We start from the raw sequence: 26,385 nt of genomic DNA, 5'->3' as shown, positions 1-26,385 counted from the left end.
GCTCAGGACCTTCCTGTGCCCCACAATCTGAGGTGGCACCCTAAGAGGCAAGCAGATAGTATATTTAAAAAATCCAGGGCTTCCCTGGTGGTGCAGTGGTTGAGAGTCCGCCTGCCAATGCAGGGGACACGGGTTCATGCCCCGGTCCGGGAAGATCCCACATGCCGCGGAGCGGCTGGGCCCGTGAGCCATGGCCACTGAGCCTGCGCGTCCGGAGCCTGTGCTCCACAACGGGAGAGGCCACAACAGTGAGAGGCCCGCGTACCGCAAAAAAAAAAAAAAAAATCCAGTATCTTGGAGAACAGGCAGTCCATTTTTAGATGACGAAGGCACAGATGGAAAGAGACAAGATGTGTTCGCACAGGCAGCGAGCGGCAGGGCTGTGAGCCCTCATCTCATACCCACAATGTATCACACAGAAGAGAGCAAAGAGAAACCAGTGCTTAGTGGCACTTGCTGTGAGCCCAAGACCGTGCCAGGTGACTTCACATACTTGTTATCTGAGTTCAAACCTTACAATAGTCCTATGAGCTGAGCTCAAAGAAGTTAAGCAACTTTCTCCGAGTCTCGCAGTCAATAATGGTGGAAGTTGGGATTCACGCCCAGGTCTAATTACAAAGCCTGCTCTTCCTTGTAGCCTGTACTGTCTAGACACTTCAGGATGAAGGAAGCTGATGGAGTAGTTAACTCAGGAGACAGGTACCTCTTGAGGGCTATAAATTCTGCTCAGAGTATAGTCAAAAGAGAAAGGTATAATGGTATGAACATCAGTGAGCCACATGGGCCCCAAGATTCAATTGGAATTTTGGAAATCAGTGGGGAAGGTTGCTATTGGACACTTCTTGGTTCCCTGGTGTGATCATAGTTTTGCAATGTGTGAAGACCCTGGAAGATTCTGGACAGGTAGCTTTTATATCCCTAAGCAGCTCCCTCCTCCATAGCAGGGAAAAGCAAAAGGGTGGAGCTTTCCCTGGGCCCAGAGCACTTGGCCTCGAGCGCTAATGGGCAGGTTGGGTAATGCCAGTGACAGCCCAACCTGGGCTGCTGGGACCCACAGGGCTCTCTGCAGGAGTGGGAGACGGGCTACTGGCTGCACACCCAGCGCCTCCTTGTACCTTCAGCAACAAAATACCCTCGGGAATCCCTGAACGGGGTATCTCTGCCTCCAGCCATCATTCCCAACAGAGCAGGGACTGCTCAGCAGTTCCTGGCCAGATCCCCATCAAAGCAAGGCCTGCATCACACGATGGCACGGTGTGGGTGGCTGTGTTTTTTGATGTAGTGTAAAAAAATTGAGTATGTCCTTCTGTGCTAAGGAACAGCATCAACATGAAGGATGTATGTATGCAAAATGTTCCTGTGGGTAAATGACGGAATCCCACCTAAGTGACTGGAACTGGAAAAGAGAATTTTGTCCATCATCATGTCGGCTCACAGTTGAGAGGCCGGCCCCAGAGAGTCTTTGCTTCTGCATCTGGTTTTCTGAGTTCTCTAAGACGTCACCAGTGGATATCGATTAGGTACCTCTCCAGGTAATTTCTATCACTGGCTTGCTGTTTTTAAAATTAAAATTCAACCAAGGCTCAAATCTGTCTTTTTGGAATAGATATCAATAGAAAAGGTATCTGAAACTAGCTTGTGTGTTTTGTGCCCTGCTTGATGAGAAAGGCAGCTTGCTTCTGCTGAAATTCCACCCCCCAACCCCAACATTTTAGTGTGAAAAACTTCAAACACAAAGTTTTAATAATTTTACAATGAATATCCAAATACTACCTAGCTTCTGATATTGACATTATACAGTATTTGCTTTATCATACCGCTATCCATCTATCCATACTGGGAAACTTGGACCTACACATTTTTTTAATGGTCCTTATTCTTCTAAGGTGCAGCTTAGGGGGAAAAGTATACTTCTCAGACACCTCTGGGAGTGAACCCTGTTTGAGCGCTTACTAGCTGAGGGTCTGGGCAAGTATGTGATTTCTGAGAGCTTTGGTTTCCACAGTTATAAAATGTGGGTAACAATGCCTGGGGATGCTGTGAGGAGTAAATAAAAAAAAGGTGGGGGAACACTTGTAAGGACATGCAACCAATTTTTAGTTCAGAGAGTACGCTTCCTCTTATCTATGAAATAAAACTGAATTAGTCAAAAAATAATAATAATCCAGGTACAGATGAAAAAAGACTAGCAGAATATGGATAACCATTGGAGCTGGGTGATCATGGGGGTCCACTATGCAACACTGTCTACTTTCTATAAATTTGAAGTTTTCCATCTAAAACAATAAAAAATGAACTGGTCACTGGATTTTGTCAAGGAAAAAAAAGGGAATCCTATATTTGAAAAATTTAGTAAGAAACCTCTGAGGAAGTAGTAAGGTAAGAAGCGATGCCACTGGGGTTCCCAGTGCAGGGTGAGGGAGGCCTGGTCCTCTCACTCACACTCTCACGGGGTGGGGATGAGGAAGGATGTGGGCTTGGTACTTTGTACACGCTCCCCAGGTGACTGGTTCACTACTGGGTGAGAACCTTTGTACTGTAAGTGTGAAACCACACCTTCCAGCATATTAATTGTGAGAATAAATACTTTGCATAATGCAAAGCTTGTGCCTCCAGCTGATTTGCAGGCAGATGCCAGCATGAGGAGCCTCTGATTTAGCAGAATAAAAACTATTTGTAACCAAACAGCCTCCCTCTGTAAGTCAGGGGTGGGTTAACGAAGGACCCAATTAGACCGCATTCTCCCTGCATCGCTTATCAGTTGTCTAAACTTGTAGAGCTAAGGTGTTCCTCAGTGGCTTTCAGAATCGCCGACCTGGAGAAATGTGGAGGGAAAAAAACCCCATGGACAATGTTTAACAGAGAAGTAAAAGGAAAGGCTTCACTTCTTTCCTTTAAAACAAAAGAGTCATCCTTCTGTTCCAGTCCCCTAAATTCCTTCCCTTTCCTGTTGGGGCTCATTCTATCTTGTTCCCTGTGGCTGGCAGCTGGCGGCCAGGAGGGGGCTGTGATGGAACCTCCGCGTGAGGCAGTGCGGGTCTCTGGGAGCCCTTGGTGGAGCGGAAGCAGGCTCTTTGAGGGGTGGGATGGCCAGGGAGCAGCTATACCGGGCTGGCCAGGCCCGGAGACCCAGGGAAACAATACAGCGGCTGCTGCTCTGTTGCGCTCTGCATGAGGGCAGAGAAGAAGAAAGCTATTAGCAGAGGGGAACAGCACGCGCACGCACGCACACGCGCGCGCACACACACACACACACACACACACACACAGATGCAAAATCCTCCCTCGGAGGAGCCGGCAGGACTTTTATACCCACATGTTACTAACTGAATTCTGTCCCTTCAAAATTCATATGTTGAAGCCCTAACCCCAATATGACTGTATTTGGAGACAGAGCTTTTACAGAGGTAATTAAGGTTAAATGAGGTCATAAAGGTGGGGCCCTAGGCCAATGGAACTGGTGTCTTTATAAGAGGAAGAGACACGAGGGCTGCGCGTGCACAGAGAAGAAGGTGGCTGTCTGCAGGCCTTGTGAAAAAGAAGAGAGGCCTCACTAGAGGAAGAGGCCTCTCTGAGCATGAGAAAGTGATGAGAAAGACAGGGCTGGACAAAGAGGTGAATTTTCCAGCCTGAGGGACTAGGAAGCAGTGTCATTTAAGATGAGCCTTGCCTAGATGCAAACTATTACATTTAGAATGGATAAACAACAAGGTCCTACTGTACAGCACCAGGAACTATATCACCTCCTGGGGTAAACCATAATGGAAAAGAATATAAAAAAAGAATGTCTATATGTGTATAACTGAGTCACTCTGCTGTACAGCAGAGATTGACACAACATTGTAAATCAACTATACTTCGATAAAAAAAAAAAGAAAAAAAAAAAGATGAGCCTTGCAGCAGATTGGATTTAGACCTAAGAGGTGGGAGGAGGGCATCCCAAGAGGAAGAGAGTGAGTGCCTGAGGCCCACTGAGGGCACAGAGATGGTTTGGTTTTGCTATAGGATGAAGTGTAAGAGCTGGATGTGGTATAAAGGTGGGTCAGACAGATCGTAAAAGGCCTTGAACGCTGGGTTAAAATGTTTAGGCCTTTCTCAGAGGGTAAGGGGAGCCTTGAAAAGTTTTTAAACAGGAGAATGACAAGATTGATATACATGTTAACAAGGGCAAAGTACACAGACCTGACACGGAGCATGTATTAGCGCCAGGCATTGTGTTAGCATCATGTTTCTTATCTCCTTTAAACCTCAACCGCCATTTTGGAAATGAGAACGTGAAGTTCACAGAGGTGTAGTGACTTGCTCAAGACTCCACAGCTGGTCAGCCGTGGAGCTCAGATTTAATCACACACCAGGCGAGAGCCCTGTGCATCCTGCCATTTTAAACCCCAGGCCCAGCTCCCACAGCATCATCTACTTTCTTTCTAACCAGAATTGGTTATTTAATGGAACAGGGCCTGGAATGCACAATTGCTTTTAGGCTTGGGAAGTAGGCAGACTAACAATCTAGAAATACTGCCTTCCAAACAAAGCAGTATGTGAGCTGGATCTTGTCCTTCCATGTTACACCACAGGCAAAGGGTCAAGTCACAAATCTCCCTGTTAGGTTCTGCAGCATCAAAGTAATCAAAGGTGGTAACTGTCATATAAGCTGCCAAAATGTGCAGGGAGAACAGTTGCCCTGGGCGAGTAGACATCCCAGCACTGGCTATATTTTTTTCAATGCAGTGTCAACAGCTACTCTCAAATACACTCTGTCCCCCAAATCCTGAAAGAGTATTCAATATCCAGGAAAACACAATGCCGTTTTCTGTGTCTACATCAATGACAGACTAAGTAAAGAATGCCATGATCATTTGATCTTTTGGCCCAGTTGCTCTTCCAAAACCTCAGACATATTTAAGAATGAGAGAGAGAGAGTAAAAACTGGGTTAGAAAGAGGAGTTAATGCTCCCAAAATGTAAAACACAAATCATACCATGACATGTACCAGCAGGAACTACTGCTCCTCTTAAACGTGCTGTCCTTTAAGGGCAAAATTTTTTAGTATTTTGGAAGTAATACTTAGAGAGGTAACTTGGGTGCTATTTTGAAAATTATATGCTGGTATCATTAACTTCCCTAGGATCCCACTGTGTCTTAACAGTTTGTCAAGGTAAAGGCAAAACTACTGGAAGCATCAATTCAACTCAGCGCACTTACTATGCTGCATACCTACTGCGTGTCAGACATTGTGACTTGGGCTGGGACTAGATAGATCAGGAAAAACAAACTGAATCACATCAAAGGCTGTTGAAATCACCTTAAAAAATGATGTCATAAAGACCTTGTTTTACTTTAGAACCAAATTTTGAGAGCCATTCCTTTGCAAAACAGGCAGAATATTCTTCACTTCTTTGCTCATGCTTCAGCACTCATGTTCTGCAACCTGTGAAATCACTGAGGCCTACCTGCTTCCACCTTTAAGAAGACAGTGGTGTAGGAATGGGACTGTGTGCGTGCATGTGTGTGTGTGCACATGTGTGTATATGTTTGTTGGGGGTGTCCTTCTCTCTTTTTGCTGTGTAGATATATACTCATTACACTTTACACTGCTGCATCGCAATTGTTGGATATTGGTCTCATCCATAAAATAAGACCTTTAGGGGCACGTATTGTGTCTCAATGTACCTCTGTTTTCTCAGGGCAGGAACAATGTCTAGCACTGCTCTTTAAATGTTTACTGAGTGAGTGAATCACTGTTTCAACTGCGAGCTTTATCTTCAGACCCCAGAGCATTTGACAGTCAAAATATTCTCCATGGTGGGTGTCAAAAATTCCGAAGTATGCATATATTTCAGGATAATATGTTTATTAAGGCGTAATTTTCATATAGTAAATTTCTCCCTAAGTTTTCACAGATGGATGCAATTGAGTAAGAGGAGGTGGCTCTTACAGACTTGCCTGGGTCCAGTCCTTAGGGCCTCTGACAATGGGGCCTGGCCACCAGGATTTTTAACAGCTCCTCAGGTGATTCTGATAAAACCCCCAGGTCAAGAATCCCTTCAGTAGGGACTTCCCTGGTGGTCCAGTGGTTAAGACTTCACCTTCCAATGCAGGGGGTGCGGGTTTGATCCCTGGTCTGGGAGCAAAGATTTCCACGTCTCGCAGCCAAAAAACCAAAACATAAAACAGAAGCAATATTGTAACAAATTCAATAAAGACTTTAAAAATGGTCCACATCAAAAAAAAAAAAAATCTTAAAAAAACCCCCGAAGAATCCCTGCAGTAGATGATGGCCTGCCACTGCATTCTAGATTTCCTCATATTCAGGCCCAACCATCACTCTCAGTCAACTACTAATACTGAAGATGAAACCACAACATTTCTACTCAGTACCATACTTGGAAGCAAAACCTAGGTACTCAGCCACTTGGATAGAGTCAACTATAATTTCTGGTTATTTAGCAGAAATTCAGCTACTAAGTGACATTCTGAAATGAACATGAGATATCCACTCAAAGAAATAAAAATGCCTTCAAATCAGAGTGAATAAGAGGACCGTGGTTTGGGGGTCTAAGTGAGCATTACTACAGGAAAGTAGTCGGACGAGAGAAGAAAACAGCCCTTACAACATATTGTTCTGATTCCAAATGAAACCTTACACCTAAAGTGTTTCAAATGACAGATTTCAGGGGCATCTGTGAATAGGAGAGATCGATACCAAGTCAAAATCTAAAGACGACAGCACTGCAGGGAATTAGGGGAAATGCATTTATCTGGTTTTATGGTGCCATCCTTCAATTACCGGACAAGGCCACAGGATAACAAAAAAGGTATTATCTTCTCTATATTTAACTGAGAATTTTGGAGGATGTGGAGGTCTGGCCTCTAATTAAGAATAGGGGACAATCTTTTTCCTATTCAGATTTCAATTCTTACAAATCAGGGTTTCTATTTGGGTGAAGTCCATCATAACAAACTCCAGGAACCTGTCACCATTCTTCTGTCATTTTTGTTTCTGGGATTGTATTACAGTATGATACTTCAAGTAATGGCCAGGGACTTTACATTTAGTGGAAATGGAATCTGATCTTTACTAACGTTTTATCGTGAATAATGCTCTCAGTGTCATTGTAAATAATGTTCAAAATGGGACTGATATATTGGGGAAGCATTTGATTAGTTAAAAAAGAAAAGAGTAAACTGTTATGAATCAAAATAGAGGTATACCTGGAATAAAAACAGATAAAAAATGTATAATCCCTGCTTGTTCTGCTGAGATCCTAGGGAGACTACTTGGTAGCATGTATTTTAAGACTCCATTGATTAGAATGGGTCTTTAAGAAAGGATGCATTTTAAAAATCACCCTGGCTATGCAAAATGCCACTGAGTTATCGCTAAGAGAAAGGAAATCATGGAAACCGCTGTGGAGAAATTTGGAAGAATGCTTCCCACTGTCATTTACGAGGCAGAGTATGTTGGTCTCACCAGCTGCCAGGACTGGTAGAAAACTGCTGAGCTTGTGGTTATGGCCAAACCAAGCATCTCCCTGTAATTAGAGTTAGCTGGGGAAAAAGTGACACAAAGAGGACAGAAATGTGTGGCCTCAGTCTGTGGGAAGAATAAGAAAGCTGATTAAGTTTTTCTCAAGAGATTTCAATTAAAGAATCTAGCTGGGTATGGCCTTGGGCCACCAGACTGCCATACTGCTCAATACTGGGAGCAACTAGCCATACTGGATACTTGAAATTTGGCTAAACTGAGATGTGCTGTTAAGTGTAAAGTACACACTGAGATTTCAAAGACTTGGTACAAAAAAATTCCAATAATTTTTTATTTTTTTTTTTGCAGTACGCGGGCCTCTCACTGCTGTGGCCTCTCCTGTTGCGGAGCACAGGCTCCGGACGCGCAGGCTCAGCGGCCATGGCTCACGGGCCCAGCCGCTCCGTGGCATGTGGGATCTTCCCGGACCAGGGCACTAACCCGTGTCCTCTGCATTGGCAGGCGGACTCTCAACCACTGCGCCACCAGGGAAGCCCCCAATAATTTTTAATATTGATTGCAGGGTGATATGATAATATTTTAGATATATATTAGGTTAAAGTACACTATCAAAATTAATTCCATCTGTTTCTTTTTACTTTCTTTTAACATGGCTACTAGAAAATTATAATTATACATGTTCCTTGCCTTCTATCTCTATGTTTGAACAACACTGATTTGGACCTTCATTTCTTCACCTGTTAAACGTTACTGGTGGTGGGAACCTGGGTCACAGAGGGTTTGGATGGAAATAATCATTGTGGACAATGAGATGATACACAGGGTGAAGCATTATGGTTACTACCCGTTGACTGAAAATTTTAGCTTTAGGAAACGTGAGGTGCAATCACAAGAGACCCAGGCTAACTAGGTCTGACCTGGGTATGACTCAATCTCTCTGTGCCTCAGGTCGTTAATCTGTAAAATGGGAGGGCAGGACTAAATTCCTGCAAGATGAAGTAAGACCACAGAAGGTCTTTACCTGCAATCATTCCCCATCACTCCCAATTTAAGGATAATTCTGCTAAAAACAATTCGAATTAACCTAGTAGGTCTTCACCCTCAGCCAGCACTACAACAACTGAGGCCCATCCCGAGAAGTGCTGCTATTTATCTGTCAGTTCTGCTTCGGTTCTTCTCACGGGAACAATTTTACAGGTTCTTCTGTGACTCATTAACACAGTTAAATATACACAGAGAACACAGAGTGCAAGGTGGGTGACAAACTTCATCGCTCTGCAAGGACTCAGAGAACAATTTGAAAAAGAAAAATGCTAAGGATGATATTCAGAGCAAAATGTATTTGCTTTCCTTCAAAGCTACAGACAAAACATCTACTATTGTGCTAGTTAAGAAATCCCATTTTTGTTAAGCATGTCTGTGTATATGTGTGAGGAGCTGCTGGCTTGCTGTGCGTGTGCATGTGGAGAGCTGGCGCCTGGAGACTGAATGGCCTGATGCTCCCTCCCGTGCCCTGGCCTGGGGAAGCCAGCTGGGAGTCCTGGCTCCTGAGGGGCACCTGTCTCTCCCCGAACTCCCACCTCACACTTGTTCCAGCTCTTTAAAATAGTCTGTTTGAAAGTGAAAGTGCAGTTCAGTAATAAACTGTGTTGACTCAGTGGGAAAAAAAATCCCATAAAATGAAGGTTTTATAATAATGTATCAATTAAAGAATACTTCCATGAAGCCCAACTTTCCCTCTTCAAAACTCAGACACCCCCCTAAATCAAAACAGTATCACATCTCAAGAATATTAATATCTGTTTAAAAGAGGGTGTTAAAAACAAATAAGCAAACAGACAAAACAATGAATTCCACTTCTAAGCAAAGCCATGACTGACTCAAGGCAGCCTCAGTCAGCAGCGGTGCTGGTGCCGAAAATTGGCAACTTGGCTGAAAAGTATCAGAATATATTAATTAGCTGCCAACATTAAAAAGTTGGAATGGTTAACACACAGATTGAGATCTCTGGTGGTGCTGGACCCACATCTGTCAGAGACCCAGGAGCACCTGCCCCTTTTAGGTGTGGATGGCTTGTGTTTCTCCAGCTGCACAGCCCTGCCCTCATTGACTTTCCCTGTTTATGGACCTACCAGTCAGGCAGGCATTCATCTAAGGCAAGAACTGTAGGGTGGGAGATACAGCCCGGGTTGGAGGTCGGAGGGAACACGAATGAGTGGAAAACCCTGGCTCTAAGCCTGACAGATCTGCTTGATGTTGGCTCCACCGTGGGAGTTGGGTGACCCTGAGCAAGTCACTTCGCTTGCTAGTCTGAGCTGTTGTGAGAGAAGAAAGTGAAAGGAATGCCATAGGTAAGGAGTCTGTGTGGTCCTGGTATGTAGTAAATGCTCTGCTAAAGTTACTCCTTCTTATTCTGAAGGTGAGAAATAAAAATGTTTAGCATAATCTATTATCACAGCAAAAGATAGCTGACCACCAAGGAAGTGGCTTAAAAATCATCACTGAAAAATATGAAGCCCTAGATCATTCACTATAAAGAACTGAGGAAGTGAAAGCAAAGTGTGAAAAATATCAGACACTATCCCAGTGTAATAACTGCTGCAGGTGAGGATTATTCATCGATACTCAAAGCACTGGATTGAAGGTGGGTGGGGGACAGGATGTTGACAAAGGACCCAGGTACCAGCCCATAGATGCCTTACTGACTCAAAGTATATCTGGACACTGGTGAGGTCTGGTTACCACCTGATCTGTGAGATCAAACTTAGCACTGTGGATGGTGGGACAAGTTGACATCATCTGCCTCCTGATGTGATGTGGTATCTAGCATGCAATACTACCTATGAAGTATTCTGGACAAAAGAGGCTTAACCTGCATCTAATAACAAGCCTATAGATCTAACAATTTTTAGGAAGTGGGGCGCAAGTTAAAAAACACTGTGAAGAAACAGACAAGCCCAGAAGGCAAGACATTTTATACCACAACCAGCCAGGGACAACTGCAAAAGTTTGAGTATGGACTGGATATTAGATAATATTATGGAATTATTGTTAAATTTCTTACTAGCTAATAGTATTGTAGTTATATAGAAGAAAGTCCTTAGATTTAGAATATACATGGTGAACTATTTAAAGTTGTCAAGGTGTTTGCAACTTCCAAATGGTGCAGCAAAAATTTCTATAATGTATACTATATATACTATATATTGTATATTACATATATGTTACATATATGTAATTGGAAGAGGGAATAAAAAAGGCAAATGTGGCAAATTTAGAACAAATGGTATTTGTCTTATCATTCTCTCAAACCAGTAGGTTTGAAAATTTTCAAAATAAAAAATTGAGATAGAAACTGGAAGAGGAAAAAGGGGGGGGGAAAAGATCAGATACTGTCGCTTCCTCCCCTTTTCATAATCCCTTCAATCTTTATATTCAGGTCAACTTCACTGTGTGCCTTTTCATTCAACATGGTTTTATTTTTACCACTTTAATAAATTTCATGTGTGCTCATTCAAACTGATGTAGCCACTGTTTGGCTTCTTTGTTGGCTGACATCAAAACCAAACTTTAAACAAAGCTCCAACAGGCTGTAGAAGTGTACCAGGTAGATAAGAAGCCTAAGATATCTTATCAAAAACTCCTGAGATTGATACCTAATTGCCCCTCTGGATGGTTTGTAAGCCAGTAAGATTGGATCAAAGGCTTTGGGTGGAGCATCCTCTTTGATCTCTTCCAAAGATAGCACTCTCTGTCTCCACCTGCACTGGGCGTTGATCGAGGAACGGCAGGAACAGGGTGCTGGTGGGCTGGGCCACTGAGGTCTCAGAGAGGCTGTTTCCCCTGGAGTGTGCCACACCTGAGCTCTGGTGAGTACAGCAGTAATGGCATAATCTGAGGAACAGCCATTCTGAGTTCAATTTTACTTCAGTGAGCACTCCCAAAGAAGTGGGGATTTTCTGTGATGCCTTTAATGTGGGGAGGGACATAAAGATCCTGGATTCAGAGGGAGTGGGTATGAGCCCGGCTCTGTTGCATAGCAGCCATGCAACCTCAGAGCAGTGCTTCTGAGTAAGAGTGCAATGAATGCTGTGCCAGGAACGGTTCTTCACCGGGCAGGGCTGTCCCAGACACAGCGGGACATTTACCATCCCTGCCCCCACCCCCTGTCTCCAACATGCCAACAGTGACTTACTCTTTGAGGGCAGGACAACAAACATGCCCACACTCCCAAACGTCCCCTGCCTGAGACAAAGGCTAAAGTCTCTGAGCCTCAGAGTATATCTGGGCATAACACCTGCTCCACCACCTAAGAGGTGGCTTGGGAGGGGCAAGTGTGCAGCAGCTTCTTATGAGCCTAAGCTGGTTATACAAATGGTATCATAACATGCATTCACATGGGCAGCCTGTCAGTTAGGGGCAGGGCTGGGGGGGTGGGTGGGTCCCACCACCTGGATGGCAGGTGGGATGTATTACACAGGGTCAGCTCTCCAGTCATGTACTAAAATACACGACAGCTACTTATTCTGAAAACATTTCCCTTCCACAAGCGGGAAATTCTGGTTTACGTGTTGCTGCAGGTAAAAACCACACAACAGTGTGCATTTTAGAGTGAATTCTAAGTACGTGGGCTCTTGGAGCAGAAGAGCAGGAGGGCAGCCTCAAAGCGGCTTCAAAGAACCTGGTTTAGGATGGCACCAAAACTAACCTGGAAAGAGAAGAACACGTCTCTTCGTGAGCAAGAGATAAACGACTGTGCGAATTACTTCAAAGATCAAGAGGACAAGGCTATAGAATGTGGTGCTTCTGTTCTTACGCACGCCAGAGCAGGGCCAGCATGCAGAGCTGACTTTCAACGTGTCGTAATGCTCTGTTCTTTATAGCTTTCAGTGGCTCTCACGGAAGGGAATCTGAGAGGCTGGGCAGGGCTGCTGCGTGCGACCTGGATGCCCTGACAAAGGGGAGAATGGAGCCTCGGTTCATACAGGTTAGTGTGTGGGAGCCACCTGGAGAGCTAGGCAGGAAGCTCCCCCTCCCCACTCCCCCAGGGATCCACCTGACACACCAGAGGCAGAGCAGGGCAAACGCACAAACCTTGAAGAACAAAAGCGAAAGCAGATACCCACTCCAGGTCAGAATTACCCATGGGTTGGAGAGGGGGTGCTGGAAACGAGCAGCTATGAATGTGTAGTTTTGCTACAGATCTTTACATTAAAATATTTTGCCCCAACATGGTGTTTTTATAGTTTCCCTTGACTCTGCTTACTATTACCTTTGGCACATTCCTCCAAATTCTATTCGCCTTAAAAACAGCAGACTGATAATGTAAAGTCCCTAAATCTCTGGCCTCGGCCATCTAAATGAGATCTTTTATCCTTCTCTTCTCCAGCTTTCCAGAACTCATTTTCATAGCATTCTTGCAAGAGGAAAGATTATCAGAAAAAGAAAAATGAAGGGGAGTAAAGTCAAAAGAAAATACCAAATACCAAAGCTTTTGGTAAGAAAATATTTATGTCCACAAGCACACAACCACACCCTTTCTGGGAAGATATTACTGGCCTTGAAGCTGGGTTAGTGGATCCCAAAATATATCTCACAAAAAGCACAGTTACCCTCCCGAAATAGGCCCTATAATTAAAATCTTTTCAAGTGGATTGTCCTATATCACAACTTGACATATGTTGCTTTAATCTCCCTGCTTCAGCAAATGTGGCCATATTGGGCTACACAAGCTCTCAACAACTCCCGGTTAAACCAGATTGTAGTGTCACTAGAAAATTGATGGAAATAAACAGTCCTGTGTACCAAAATACCCAATCTCAATCATCTGTAATGAGATCTCTCTCCTCCCTAAGCACATTTTCATCACACCAGAATCACACCCTTGATTCAAAAGGATGGACTAGCCCAGACTGAAATACCCATTTCATCTCAGAGGTCATCTGAAGACAAACACATCTGAAGAAGCTGGGGCTGAAATTTAAAATACGAGACAATGTCTTTTGTGTGAATGCTGGGATCAAGTTGTGTGAGTCTTGCTTCTAGCTTTAGTTGACAGTTCTCGGCATAAGTCTGCAGACACCCATCTGTCTGCATTCATTTAGATCAGATCTTGCTTGGAATCAGTGGTAATGTAGGGGCCCTTTCAGCTCTGTGATTCTCTGAACAAACTTCTTTATATTTTCTAGTTATATATTTACATTTAATTAAATGTCAAAATATTAAAAATTTTAAACCTTCAAAATAATGAGTACTTTAGACATTGATTTTATTATTATTATTTCCGTATCGGTTTCACAGCCTCAGCACTATTGACATCTTGGGCTGGATCATTTCTGTGTGTGTGTGGAGACGGATGTCCTGTGCATTTTAGGGTCTTTAGCAGTATCTCTAGCTTCCACCCACTAGATGCCAGTAGCACACACCCTCTCTCCCTCCCATGTGGCAACGAAAAATTTCTTCAGACATTGCCAAATGTCCTCTGCGAGGACAAAAACAACCCAGGTTGAGAACTACTGCTCTCTCTCTCTCTATCTATTTATATATCTCTCCCTGGCATGGCCAGGAAAAAAAATCTAGATTTTTCAAGGCACCTACAAGTTTAATTTTCAGAATTTCTAACTTCCTATGACTCACAGTGAAGAATCAGGATCTGTAATATAGTACTACCCCGAAAGATTTATAAACAGCACCACTGCTGTTTCAAACTAGGGCCTGGCCTCATTTAAGACATTTATGAGGACGGATTTGCTGCCACCCGATCTCTTGGACTGCTAACCTCCCTACTTTTAGAAGCTCCATTCTTAGAAGACTACTGGTAAGAAATCCTCCACAAACCAGTTACCAGGCTCTCAGTATGGGAGGGGATAAGGATTGGTGTCTATTAACACCATCTACAGAAGCGAGGACCCATTGTACTCCTCCCGGCCAGACCCCCTTGGGGGCTGCGTTTCTAGGACTGGACCACTCCATGTAGGGAGTGGTAAAGCCTATGCTTCCTCAAGAAGAGGCACTGGGTGGGGAGGGAAAGGAAAATAACATCAGGAGACAAAGAGTCAAAGAACGGAGATGGTAAGTTCAGCCCAGAGAAGAAGAATGAGGAAGGAGAGCATCTTCAAATATCTGGTGGGCTGGTGTGTGAAAAAGTGAGTGCACTTGTCTCTATCTGCTTACAGAGTGACTCAGGGAAGTCAGCAATTCAACAAATACTTATCACAGGCTTTCTAGGTGGCAGTCACTGTCCAGACACTGAAATGACAGGAAGTAAGAAGACCAAGTCCATGGACTTCCCTGGTGGCGCAGTGGTTAAGAATCCACCTGCCAATGCAGGGGACACGGGTTCGAGCCCTGGTCCGGGAAGATCCCACATGCCACGGAGCAACTACACCCGTGTGCCACAACTACTGAGCCTGTGCTCTAGGGCCCACGAGCCACAACTACTGAAGCCTGCGTGACACAACTACTGAAGCCCACGTGCCTAGAGCCCGTGCTCCACAACAGGAGAAGCCACTGCAGTGAGAAGCCCGTGCACCACAACGAAGAGTAGCCGCCGCTCGCCGCAACTAGAGAAAGCCCACACGCAACAACAAAGACCCAACACAGCCAAATAAATAAATAAATTTAAAAAGAAGACCAAGTCCTTGTTCCCTTGACCACATACTGCAGCTCAACAGAAGGACTAGGTTGCTTTTCTTTCCTCCCTCCTACTCTCTCCTTCCCTCTTTAACAATTTGACCTAATGTCTAGGTATCTAATTGCTCGTTTTTTTCCCATTAAAAATATTAAGGTTTAATTAACTACAGCAAAATTCTCCTTTTCTATTGTATAGTCCTGTGAGTTTTCACAAAACCTACAGTTGTATCAAAACCACTACAATCAAGATCTAGAACAATTTTCTCACCCCCTTAAATTTCCCTGTGCCCTGAATTGCTTTTTCATTGGAGAAAGCTCCTCTGTGCAGTAGCAAACCCCACCTTTGAGAGCGTGTGAATTCCCCTCTGTCAAGAATTCTGGAGAAAAGGCTTTTTTGTTTAGTGGGAGATTGGGCCAGACAACCCCTGAGGCCGTGTCCATCTCTTTGATCCCCTGCAACTGGAGGGTTGTCACCTCCAGACACCCGATCTTAACCATCAGCTGATATGGCTGATTCTCTCCAACCACAGTTAAAGGCTCCACCCCAAAGCCAAATTCTTTTGGTCAAAGCTCAAAAATTTCCTTCCAACAACTGGATCTCTGTGAAGGCTGCATAATAAGCATAGACAAAAAGTCCAAAGAAAGGTTTGGAAATGAAAGTCTCAACAGGGTAATTGAAGCCGAAACCAAGGGTACCATCTCCTCCCGACCCTTCTTTTTCTTCTCGTTATTTTGGTTCAAAATAACTTTAACTCCAAAACCGAACAAAGCTCAAACAACGTGATTGCACCTGGCTGCACAGATGGCAGGAAGGGAAGTTAAGTTAGCTAAGCTGGTTTAAGAAGGGGTTGAGAGGGTCAGAGAAGATGGCAAAGGTCTCGGGGACATTGCTATGCAGTGGACGCTGCAGGAAGGACTGTGGTGACCAGCTGTGATGCCCCCTGTGACAGCAAGTGGGGTGTGACCAACCCCTTCCCAGGGGCCCTCCTGCTGGAAGATACTCACACCTTTTGCTGGCCTGACCTCAATGGCAAATGTCCAGTTTCCAAACAAGGGTGTTCTGTTGTCAAGAATAACTGCTTTTCACAGACATAGAGAACAGACTTGTGGTTGCCAAGGGGGAGGGATGGATTGGGAGACTGGGTGAACAGATGCAAACCAGTATATATAGACTGGATCAACAACAAGGTCCTACTGTAGAGCACACGGAACTGTATTCAATATCCTGTGATAAACCGTAATGGAAAAGAATATGTATATATATATAAGTCACTTTGTTGTACAGCAGAAATAAACACAACTATACTTCAATAAAATATTGAATGTATTTTATATTTAAAATATAAATCAACTGTACTTCAATAAAATAAATTTTAAAAAAAAGAATAACTGTTTTATTGAGCACTCATGGTGCCCCAGCACTACCTAGTTTGTTTTATTCTCACAACAACACTCTGAGGTAGGTAACGTTATAAGCCTCATTTTACAGACGAGGAGGCTGAGGCTTAGAGAGGTTATATAACAACCGGTAAGTGTAGAACTTGAGTTTTAACCCAAGTCTCCTGTCCTTTCGACTACTGCTAGCAAGGTCTTCTGGGTGTTTGCTGAATTTAATGTTCCTGGTCTCAGGCCGCTGTTATGCTGGTTGGTGGGCTGGGTCCCAGGCATGCTGGATTCTTAACTCCATTTTACGTCCCATTCCCCAAGCAGTTAACTGCCTGTTTCTCTCTCATTTCAACATATAGACCAGAAGGATCTCTCTGCTTTGGAAGCTTAAAAACAGTTTTTTATTCTTTTGGTTTGCAAGTTTATTACTCTCACATTCCACGGGTGGCTAAGAACATAAGCTAAATGGTCCAGGGTATTGTTTATCCTGTATCTGGAAGGTTTCCTAAAACCTAGACTTATTATTATATCTTAGAAACCCCCCTATGGCTTAATAACATCAGCAATGACAAGAAAAAAATGTCATACTGTCAGAAAACACCAACTGAACGTCGCATTTAATTATAAAATCCATTTTGTCAAGTGTAGTACAGGTTTAAAAGATGCACAGAACAAGGCCATGGTTTCCCTTTATGAGCACCATTTACTTCACAAGGTATCAGAAATAAATGCAGTGACACTTACCAAAATTTCCCCCAACGATCACAAACTTTATATATACCACATGTCTTCTAATACAGCTGCTGGACTGGTCCTGAAAAATACCACAACAAAAGGAAACATGCATCAGTAGGCAGAAGTAATTTAATATATATTGTGTTTCCCTTCTGGAAACCACAACATCTTCCTTGTTTTGGGCACCCATCAATGTACCACACTCTTACTGCCAGATTCCTCTTTGTTTTTCACAGGAAAGATGAAACCAATTTACAAATTGACTCAGCACTCACTAATAACAAACAAATAACAATCTGGACAATGAAATAAACCAGAAACTGTGCTTATAAATACTTTATTTGAATTTTTAGTCTTTTAAAATAATTGAGGATAAGACAACAATGCAAAGATATCTAAAGCTGAACCCATAACCGTTTGTTTTTGTTTGTTTGTTTTTGTGGTACACGGGCCTCTCACTGTTGTGGCCTCTCCCGTTGCGGAGCACAGGCTCCGGACGCGCAGGCTCATTGACCATGGCTCACGGGCCCAGCCGCTCCAAGGCATATGGGATCTTCCCAGACTGGGGCACGAACCCGTGTCCCCTGCATTGGCAGGCGGACTCTCAACCACTGCACCACCAGGGAAGCCCAACCCATAACCTTTTTTCCCCCCCAAACCAATTCCTCTTTCCTCTTTCTTTCACCAGTACACTCCATTCTCCCCTGCTGGCTGTGAGGCCCTCACTTCTGTTTTCTAGATTTCATTTTATTATCTGAAAAATAGGAATTACTGTACTCACCTCACAGGGTTGTTATGAGCATTAAGTAATATAAATTTAGTGACATATAAATGACATTGAAAGGCTTAAAACAGCATCTGGCACAGTAATCACTCGGGGAAGCTGAGGAGCTATGATCCTTCTCTGGATCATGCAGGCCTGAAGCCTAAGCCGGCCTTGCTCACCTGCACTGCAAATCCTGGCCTGAGCCTGACCTTCGCGTCCCATGGCAACTCTGGAACTCACTGCCTCTCTCCATTCTCATCTTTACACTCTTGTTTGGTCCGCTTCACTCCTTGCAGAAACCCATCTCCTGGCCTCCAGCTCCTTCTCTTCCAACCTGCTTCTTCCTAAACACAACTTAAAGCCTCAGCGGAAACACCTCTACTGCTTCCCACCACCTACAAGTTTACCTGTGAAATTATCAATATATCAGCCTGGGCCTCCCACTCGCCTTAGCGCTGTCCCCACATCTTCCCATCAGATGCTGCGGAATCCAGCCACCAGTCCTGCCTCAGCCTGTGGGCATTCCAGACCCTTCTCTGAGTGTCTTCTGTCCCATAAGTGCCAGTAGGTGGCCTCACCATTTTCTAAGCCCAGGGCTCTTTACCTTTTTGTTCCATAACAGTCTAGAGACATGTTTCTCAGAATAATGTTTTTAAATTCTTGAAGTTAACACATGAAGTGCATAGGACTCAAAAGAAGTATACTGATATTCAGTTATCAAAATATATAACAAAATTATGATGTGCTTCTCTTAATATTTAAATAAGTTCCAGGAAAAGTCTAATTACTACTGTAGTTTTGAAATAATGTTGGGCAAAAATGATACTTCAGGGTATCTGTAACTATAATGTAATATGAAAATACCTAGAATTACTATTGGTGACAAATAGCTAATACTACTATCATAACAGAATGAAATGTTAGGTTTCAGTTAAGGGTTAGTGAAAATAGATAATTTTCCTCCATCCAAGTTCACAGACACCCCCTCCCCCAGAATTCCACCCGTGGACTCCAGGTCACGAGCCCCACTTTAAGGCCCAGAATAACTCTCATCATCTTCTTGAGCCCTTTCTACCTGGACTTTCCCAATTTGGTATTATCTTATCTCTCCTTGCTTTTCTCTTTTTAAAAACTATATTTTATTTGATGTAGATACTTTAAATGTACTTACTATATCCTACTTTTTAAGTTGTTGTAAGGGAAGGCCCTATCTTTTCCCCATTGTTTATTCCTCTCATGGCGGTGAAGAATGCCCGGCCTCATAGCTCACGGCAGGAAGACATTCAGCCAGCACTGTTTGAACCAGTCAGTGAATAATATAGTGCAGTCTTGCTTGTACAACACAGGCTCAGCTAATATTAATATTATTTCGCCTCTGTCTGGCAGCCTATGAGGTTCTAAATATGCAGATGGGACACCTCAACATTGTATATTTAGATTATAAAATTCTGAAGTTAGGCAACAAAATGTTCCCCTCTTTTATTTCTCCTTAGAGAGTGAATGCTTGGTCAGCGTGGCTGACCGACAGATCTCCCTGGAACAGACTGACTGTTCAATCATTCCGCCCATACATGGGGCATCCGTGTGACATGAGCACAATTCCTGCCTTAGTGGAACTTCGAGCCTAGCAGCTTTGCCCAGCTAGTCCAGAGGAGCTGAGAATCTCTCAAAGTGTCGGGACCTTTGCAAAGACAAGGAATAGCCAGTGATTCCCCTAAGTACGGGTGCTTTGGTGACCCACGTAGGAGAGGCCAGTTAGTAAGAGTTGCTCTGCCTTCCCACAGGTCTCACAGATGAGAAGCTGTGGTTCCAGAGCAGGCGAGTCAAGTCGATGGAGCAGTGAAATTCCACCTCCCCTCCTGAATGATGTCTTTGCATATGAGGTTGGAGACGGCACCTCCTCCAAGGGGACCATCCCAGAGGGGTTTACTCAGCGCCTGGTGGCATATTCCACTCCGGGCCCCACTGAGTCTGTGTTGGAGCAGCCTCATGATGGACACTGATCCTTTGGTCTTATCAGCCTTTTTTCCAAAACTGCTGCAGCTCAGAACTCCCGTGTGTCTTTTGCCAAGAAAAAAACACACGAAAAATAACAGACTAGTACTTCCTTTTCAATGAAGAGAGCATAATGCTTTTCTCCACTGAAGACCATGCATTAGGGCACTGTGACCGTTTGCTTTGGCAGAAATTCAACACTGGCAAGCAGCACTTTTCATGCCCGACATAATGTCAAGTGACTCGTAGGACAAGTCGGGGTGTACCCTCCCTCCCCAGTAACTAAGACGGATGAGATAGCTACTCAGAGGACAATGGCTGGACTTGGCACACTCTTTTTATACTTAGGGACATTTAAATCTATTTCATTTGAATTTGTTCCTTTTGAGTCACACTAGATATATGGTGTTAAATTAAAATAGCTGAATGATAATGAAGAGGGCAGCATGACTGTTTAATCTTTTGTTTCAAAAATTGCAATGTACACATGCTCACGAGTACATAATAAGATGTTTATAAGGGCTCGCACACAACAACACTTAGCATGGCACTTACTTTTTGCTTCTAACGCATATCATAGACGTCGTGTGGCTCCTGTTTAAAGGAGCACTGGATACGAGTATCTCTAATACAGTTTTCATCTGCATGGGGACATCCCCTCTTCCTTCTTCCTAACAGATGCCCCATGTTCCTTCAGCCACAGTGCCTGAGAAAAGGTGACAGCACTCCCAGGTGTGTGGGGGGGTGGGGGCCTGAATGGTCTAAGGCTTTGCAGGGTGCCCAGCAGCAACATCAGCATCACGTGGGACCTTCTGAGAAATGTCAGCTCTGAGGCCTCACCCCAAACCTACTGAATCAGAAGCTGTTTCACAAGATCCCAGGTGATCTGTGAGCATGCTGAAGTTTGAGACACACTGATCAAGGGAAACCTGTTCTCGTGCAAGTGACTGGTTCAAGAATAGGCATGTGACCTTCTTCAGGCCAACAGGATGTGCAGAATGTTTTGCTGGGAGCTTCTCATTCTTCTGGGAGAAATTCCCTCCTTCTAGAATGTTGTGTAGGATGTGATGACTAGGACTTCCATAGCTATCTTGCTCCAACTGAAGCATAAAGCTGGCCCACAGAGGAGGGCAAAGACATAAAAAACACAGGGAAGGAGAGTAGGGGTGTTTGCATTCAGTCAACCCTGAGGTCTGCAGAGCTACTAGACTTCCAATAAGTTTATTATAGTAAAGGCCTCCTTAAATTGGGTTGTCAATTGCCTGCAGCTGGAAAGCATCCTGACTAATCAGTCGCTAATAAAGCATTATAAAAGGAACAGAATGCCGAGGCACCAGTCAGCCACACAGCGAAGGGTCCAGACAAGTCAGTGCATCAAGAGACCAGAGCAACAGTTCAGAGGCCTATTTTGTTCAGGAACTGACCCAGTAGTATTTCCGGTTCTGACAACCGTTACTTGCTTTGCACATTTCCAAATGCTTTCTAAATCAGCCAGTCTAAATGATCAACCAGAGGAAGTGCTGAACGTTTTCCAAATTCTTTTAACCAGAGCGGTCAACAGTTGCTTCCGCATAAGTCACATGGATGTCATTTCCTGCAAAAACAATGGGAGACTAATTGCTCAGCCCCAGACTCTGATAGGGAAAACAACCTGTGATATGTAATTACTGAAGGGTAAATAAGGAAAAGCTTGAGGCTCTCAGAATCTGCTTCTGGATCCACTGCAATAACTTTGGGAGAAGGAGGGGTGGGGGGAGGGAGGGAGGGAGAGGGAGAGAGAGAGGGAGAGAGAGAGGGAGAGAGAGAGGGAGAGAGAGAGGGAGAGAGAGAGGGAGGGAGCAAGCTGGTTTGGGAAAAGATTTGAGTGACTAGCAGCTTAGGCAGCCACCCATACCACTTTTATGTATCACTGGTACTTATTAAAGACCTTTCTGAGTAAACCAAATAGACCTGCTATTATATAAAACCATATATGGCTCTGATGTAATTTTGCTTCATATACAGGAGTGATGTAGTCAACAGTCAAGAACTGGGTGTCTAAGTGGACATTCTCTCTTTAGTGTCAGAGCTTCTCAACCACAATGGGACATTTTGGGGGGATGGGTCTGTTGCGTTGGCTTGATACAGAATGTATCTTCTATTATGGAGTAAACATTAGTTGGTTTTCCACAGAATGTTCCCGAGGTTCCATCACCTCAGGTCTCTCTTTCCCTCCAAAGCTTTTGGCTTTCTCTTCCCTGGTACCTCATATACTTCCACAGCTCCAACTATCACCCTTGTCATGAGTTTCAAACTACATCTCTTGATCTGTCACCCTTGTTTCCAGTCCCACTGTTGCTCTCTAGACAGAAAGTACCCTGAGGACAGGGACTTTGTTTTGGTCACTGCTACATTCCCAATGCTCAGTGGCTGGCACTGAGCATTACGTTTGTTGAATGAGTAAGTAAAAGGCCTCACTCAGACTCTTAAGACACCTCACAGGAATTCTTGACATCTCCTTTTAAGTGGCCTCTTTGCCTCTGGTCTCTCCCTTTCCTACCTGTCCACACACAGGAAAACTCTAGATTATAGTACTGATCATGTTGGTCCTAAAATGTCTCGGCTGGGAACAACTTACCAGCCCAGCCCTGCACTTCACAGGTGAGAAACTGGTCCCAGCGAGGCCAGGAGACTTGCCTAAGGATTTATGATGAGTGGGTGGCAGAGACGGAATTATAATTCAGGCTGCTGACCCAGTGGCTCTTACTACCATGCCACTGGGTCAAAATCTTCCACCGTCTTTCAGCAGAACCGAGTACAGGGCTAGGCATACAGGGCTCTCAGTAAGTACGTGCAGACTGATGGAGTCCAGATAAGTGAGAATGGGTCTCTGGCACAGGCCAACAGGAACCCTCTTAAAAGAAAGACGATACCCCAGTATATATCATGGGCAAGGAAGGAGCTGCTCTGGACCTTTGCTCCTGCACTGCCTATGAGCCACCCCCAAGGAACCTCAGTGTGGTGACAAGGCTAGAAAAACCAATGACTTAACACACACTCACACTCTTCAGCTTTGTGCTCAAAGCCACCCACCTCCATTCCAAACCCACCGCGGCCTTACCTCCCATTTCTTTTTCCTCCCTCACACCCAGCCTTACGAAAGCACGTGCTGTTTCCAGCACCTGTCCCTCCTCCTGGCCTTCACCTGCCCTGTTCTTCCCTCTCATGCGCCCTTACCTCCGCCTGCAAGAATGGCGACCCAACCTGCCCCTCGAGCCCAACTCGAATATGAATCCCTCCCTGAATTTCTTGTCCGATTTCCTCCACTGGAACTCATCTCACCATTTACACGTCTACTACAGACCTTACTACACTGTCTGCTTCACAGGAAAGAGCCAGATCCTTGAGGGCAGGCACTTACCCTAAATCTCTGAACCGCTGTCACACTGCCTGGCCCACTGCTTCGCACAGAGGAGCCACTTCTCGTCATTTTGTTGAGTCAGAGGGCTTTGTCCTTTTCAGTTCACCTCTGTGACCTAAGTTCTGTCATGGGGCTTTCAAGTCTTCCTCCAGCCGGTGCAGGCTGGTGATAAAGCCAGCACACTTGCAGGGCCTACCCGTTAAGGAACAGCTGTGTGAGTCCCTGCTGTCTTATTTTCAAAAGCAAGGAATGGGGGGCAGGGGCTAGGGAGGGTGACTTCCCCTCCCTTACATAGCTCTCCTACGGCGGCTACGGCTGTCCTGTCCTGTGCAGCATGAGGTGCAAGCTGGGCATGTGACAGCATTCCCTGCAAGTCCAAAGTCAATTGTCTGCAAAACTAAAGAGTTCCAAATGGCGCGATAACACATTAAACAAGCAAGTGTGCAAACAAAGCCCATTCGCAAGGGGAGGAGGATGGGAAGCAGAAAACAGAGTTCCCTAGGAAACCGAGCCTGCTTTAGGACTGGCTGTGGCCTTCACCCCTCGTGGGGGAGGGAGAGGGGTGCTCCAAGAAGGCATCACTGGCCCATCTGCTTTCCCTGCCTACAGGGACCCTGGTCCTTCTGGCTTCACCACCACAAGTTGGGGATACTCAAGCAAGACTGTGGTGGTTGTTTGTTTTTTTATTTGCTGGAGCAGGAGTAAAGACTGGAAGGAAAGAGGAGAAGAGTGATGGGTAGACCAAGAGATGAGCATGGACAGCACTCGGCCAGCACAAAGGGGTTACCGACCACAGGATGAGAGGGCAGGAAGGTCGGACTAGAAAGGGCTGACTGCTCCTCTCTCATCAGCCACTGCCAGGATGAGGGGGACTCAGGCTCACGGTGGAGCAAACCAGCAAATGAGCTTATCTTCAGCTGCCCAAGAGGCGGCTCTGAGGTATTTATTTTGGGCTCACTGGCATGGTGGTTGGGCTAATTCATGCAAAGGGGTGGTCGGAGGGGGTGGATGGGGCTCTAGGGCTCCCCACAATCTCCATCAACCCCAAGCAGGAAGAGTGGTAGTGATATAATTTCTTCTCCTCCTCCTTCAAATAATAATTTATTATACATTATTAATATGCAATGTATTAATACTTACATAATTATTATTATTTATGATAATGATGATGATTGCTATGTTTAAACCTCTAGGCTGAGGGTTTATTTGGGAAAGACATAAACGAAGTAAATGCCATTGGAATAATTAGTTGACTGTCAGGAGGAAAAAGATTCTGTTCTATAAAACTTATGAAAATGAAGTATATATTTATAATAATCATATCTTTCTTTTCTTCCTGGCAGTGAGTTTCTATCAGGTGATCACATCTCTTAGGTATCAGGTAAAAATAAAATAGAAACTCTGTTTTGTAGTGTACTTGAATTATTTCTGATTTTCCTTGTAAATGAAGCTGTTTCTAGTGATTTGCAATCCAGAGTCTGAATAAAAATGCTGCTTTGCTATGATGCAGCTGGACAAGTCCCCGAGCTCTCTTCCAACCTGATCACCACGCTCAAGACCCTCCAAACAGACATTCTGCAGTAGCTCCCGGGAAGGCCTGGGATATGCACACAGTATCACAATGCTGCCAAGATCAAGGTTAATAATGATGTGTACAGAGGCCCTGGAGTGTGGGCTGGCTACAATATTAAAATCCCAGAATCCTGGGGCTGAATGGAATGTTAAAGAATATCTAGTCTAGTAGTCTTTAAGCTATTTTTTAGTACAAGAACCTTGTGTATTCACACGTAGATGTGAGTGCATGTGTATTTCTAATGTTTATGCTACACTCCAACATACTAGATAAAAGTGGAACAGAACAGCTCTGCTTCAAGGAGGGAAGGACTCAAAACACCACCACCTTGGCCATCCTCCTGGCCCACCTGGCACTTCTGGGGACCCCTAACTTTCTCAACACTGAAAACCTCAGGTCTAGACCCCTATCCCATCCATTATCTGCATCGTGTCCTCAATACCTCTTCCAGCCACGGTTCTCCATGTGGCAGCATGGCTGAACTAACGCCTCTACCTTTTCTCTACCAAGGACCTATTTTACCTACATCCAAGGATCCCTTTTTGTGTGTGTGTGTGTGGTACGTGGGCCTCCCACTGCCGTGGCCTCCCCCGCCGCGGAGCACAGGCTCCGGATATGCAGGCTCAGCGGCCATGGCTCATCGGCCCAGCCGCTCCGCGGCATGCGGGATCCTCCCAGACTGGGGCACGAACACACGCCCCCTGCATTGGCAGGCGGACTCCCAACCACTGCGCCACCAGGAAGGCCCCAAGGATCCCATATTTTGAACCACTTCGTCTCTTCTAAAAACTGCATTTTTACAGGGAGATCAGCTCAGTGCTTTGTAACCACCTAGAGGGGTGGGATAGGGAGGGTGGGAGGGAGGGAGATGCAAGAGGGAAGAGATATGGGGACATATGTATATGTATAACTGATTCACTTTGTTATAAAGCAGAAACTAACACACCATTGTAAAGCAATTATACTCCAATAAAGATGTTAAAAAATTTAAAAAAAAATAAAAACTGCATTTTTGAAGAGGTAACTAATTTATTTGCCCAGCTCTTATTTGGATCCAGTGAGACCTCGACTTAAATCTTAGCCCTGCTAAGCTTGGTAAACATGGGAAAATTCCTTAATAATGTGAATCAGTAAACCCAGTAGAAGTTTTTCTTCACTTCCTCTGCTTTTTATTTCATCAAAACAAATCTCCATCAAAAAATATCAAATATATAGGAATAAGTGCAATAAAAGATGTGTAAGACCTTAACACTGAAAACTATTAAAAACATTATTGAGAGAAACTGAAGAAGACCTAAATAACAGAGGGCTATGCCATGTACATGGACTGAAAGTCTCAATATTTTAAAGATGTCAGTTCTCCCCCAAATTGCATCTTCAATGCAATTTCAATTTTGAAAAATAGCAGTTTT

General features: G+C 44.4%; 1 protein-coding gene across 4 annotated transcripts in view; it reads right to left on the bottom strand.

Annotated features, from left to right (window-relative positions):
* FYN (FYN proto-oncogene, Src family tyrosine kinase) overlaps positions 1–26,385 on the bottom strand; it is a 213,057-nt gene that overhangs the window by 104,243 nt on the left and 82,429 nt on the right. For all 4 annotated transcript variants that reach the window (XM_060115201.1, XM_060115199.1, XM_060115198.1 and 1 more), the window contains exon 3: positions 17,249–17,318. The gene's annotated coding sequence lies outside the window, so the exon portion shown is untranslated. The remainder of the gene's footprint in view (positions 1–17,248; positions 17,319–26,385) is intronic.

This window comes from Mesoplodon densirostris, chromosome 12 (genome assembly GCF_025265405.1).
Source record: "Mesoplodon densirostris isolate mMesDen1 chromosome 12, mMesDen1 primary haplotype, whole genome shotgun sequence".
NCBI lineage: Eukaryota > Metazoa > Chordata > Mammalia > Artiodactyla > Ziphiidae > Mesoplodon > Mesoplodon densirostris.
This window is presented reverse-complemented; position numbering and strand designations above follow the sequence as displayed.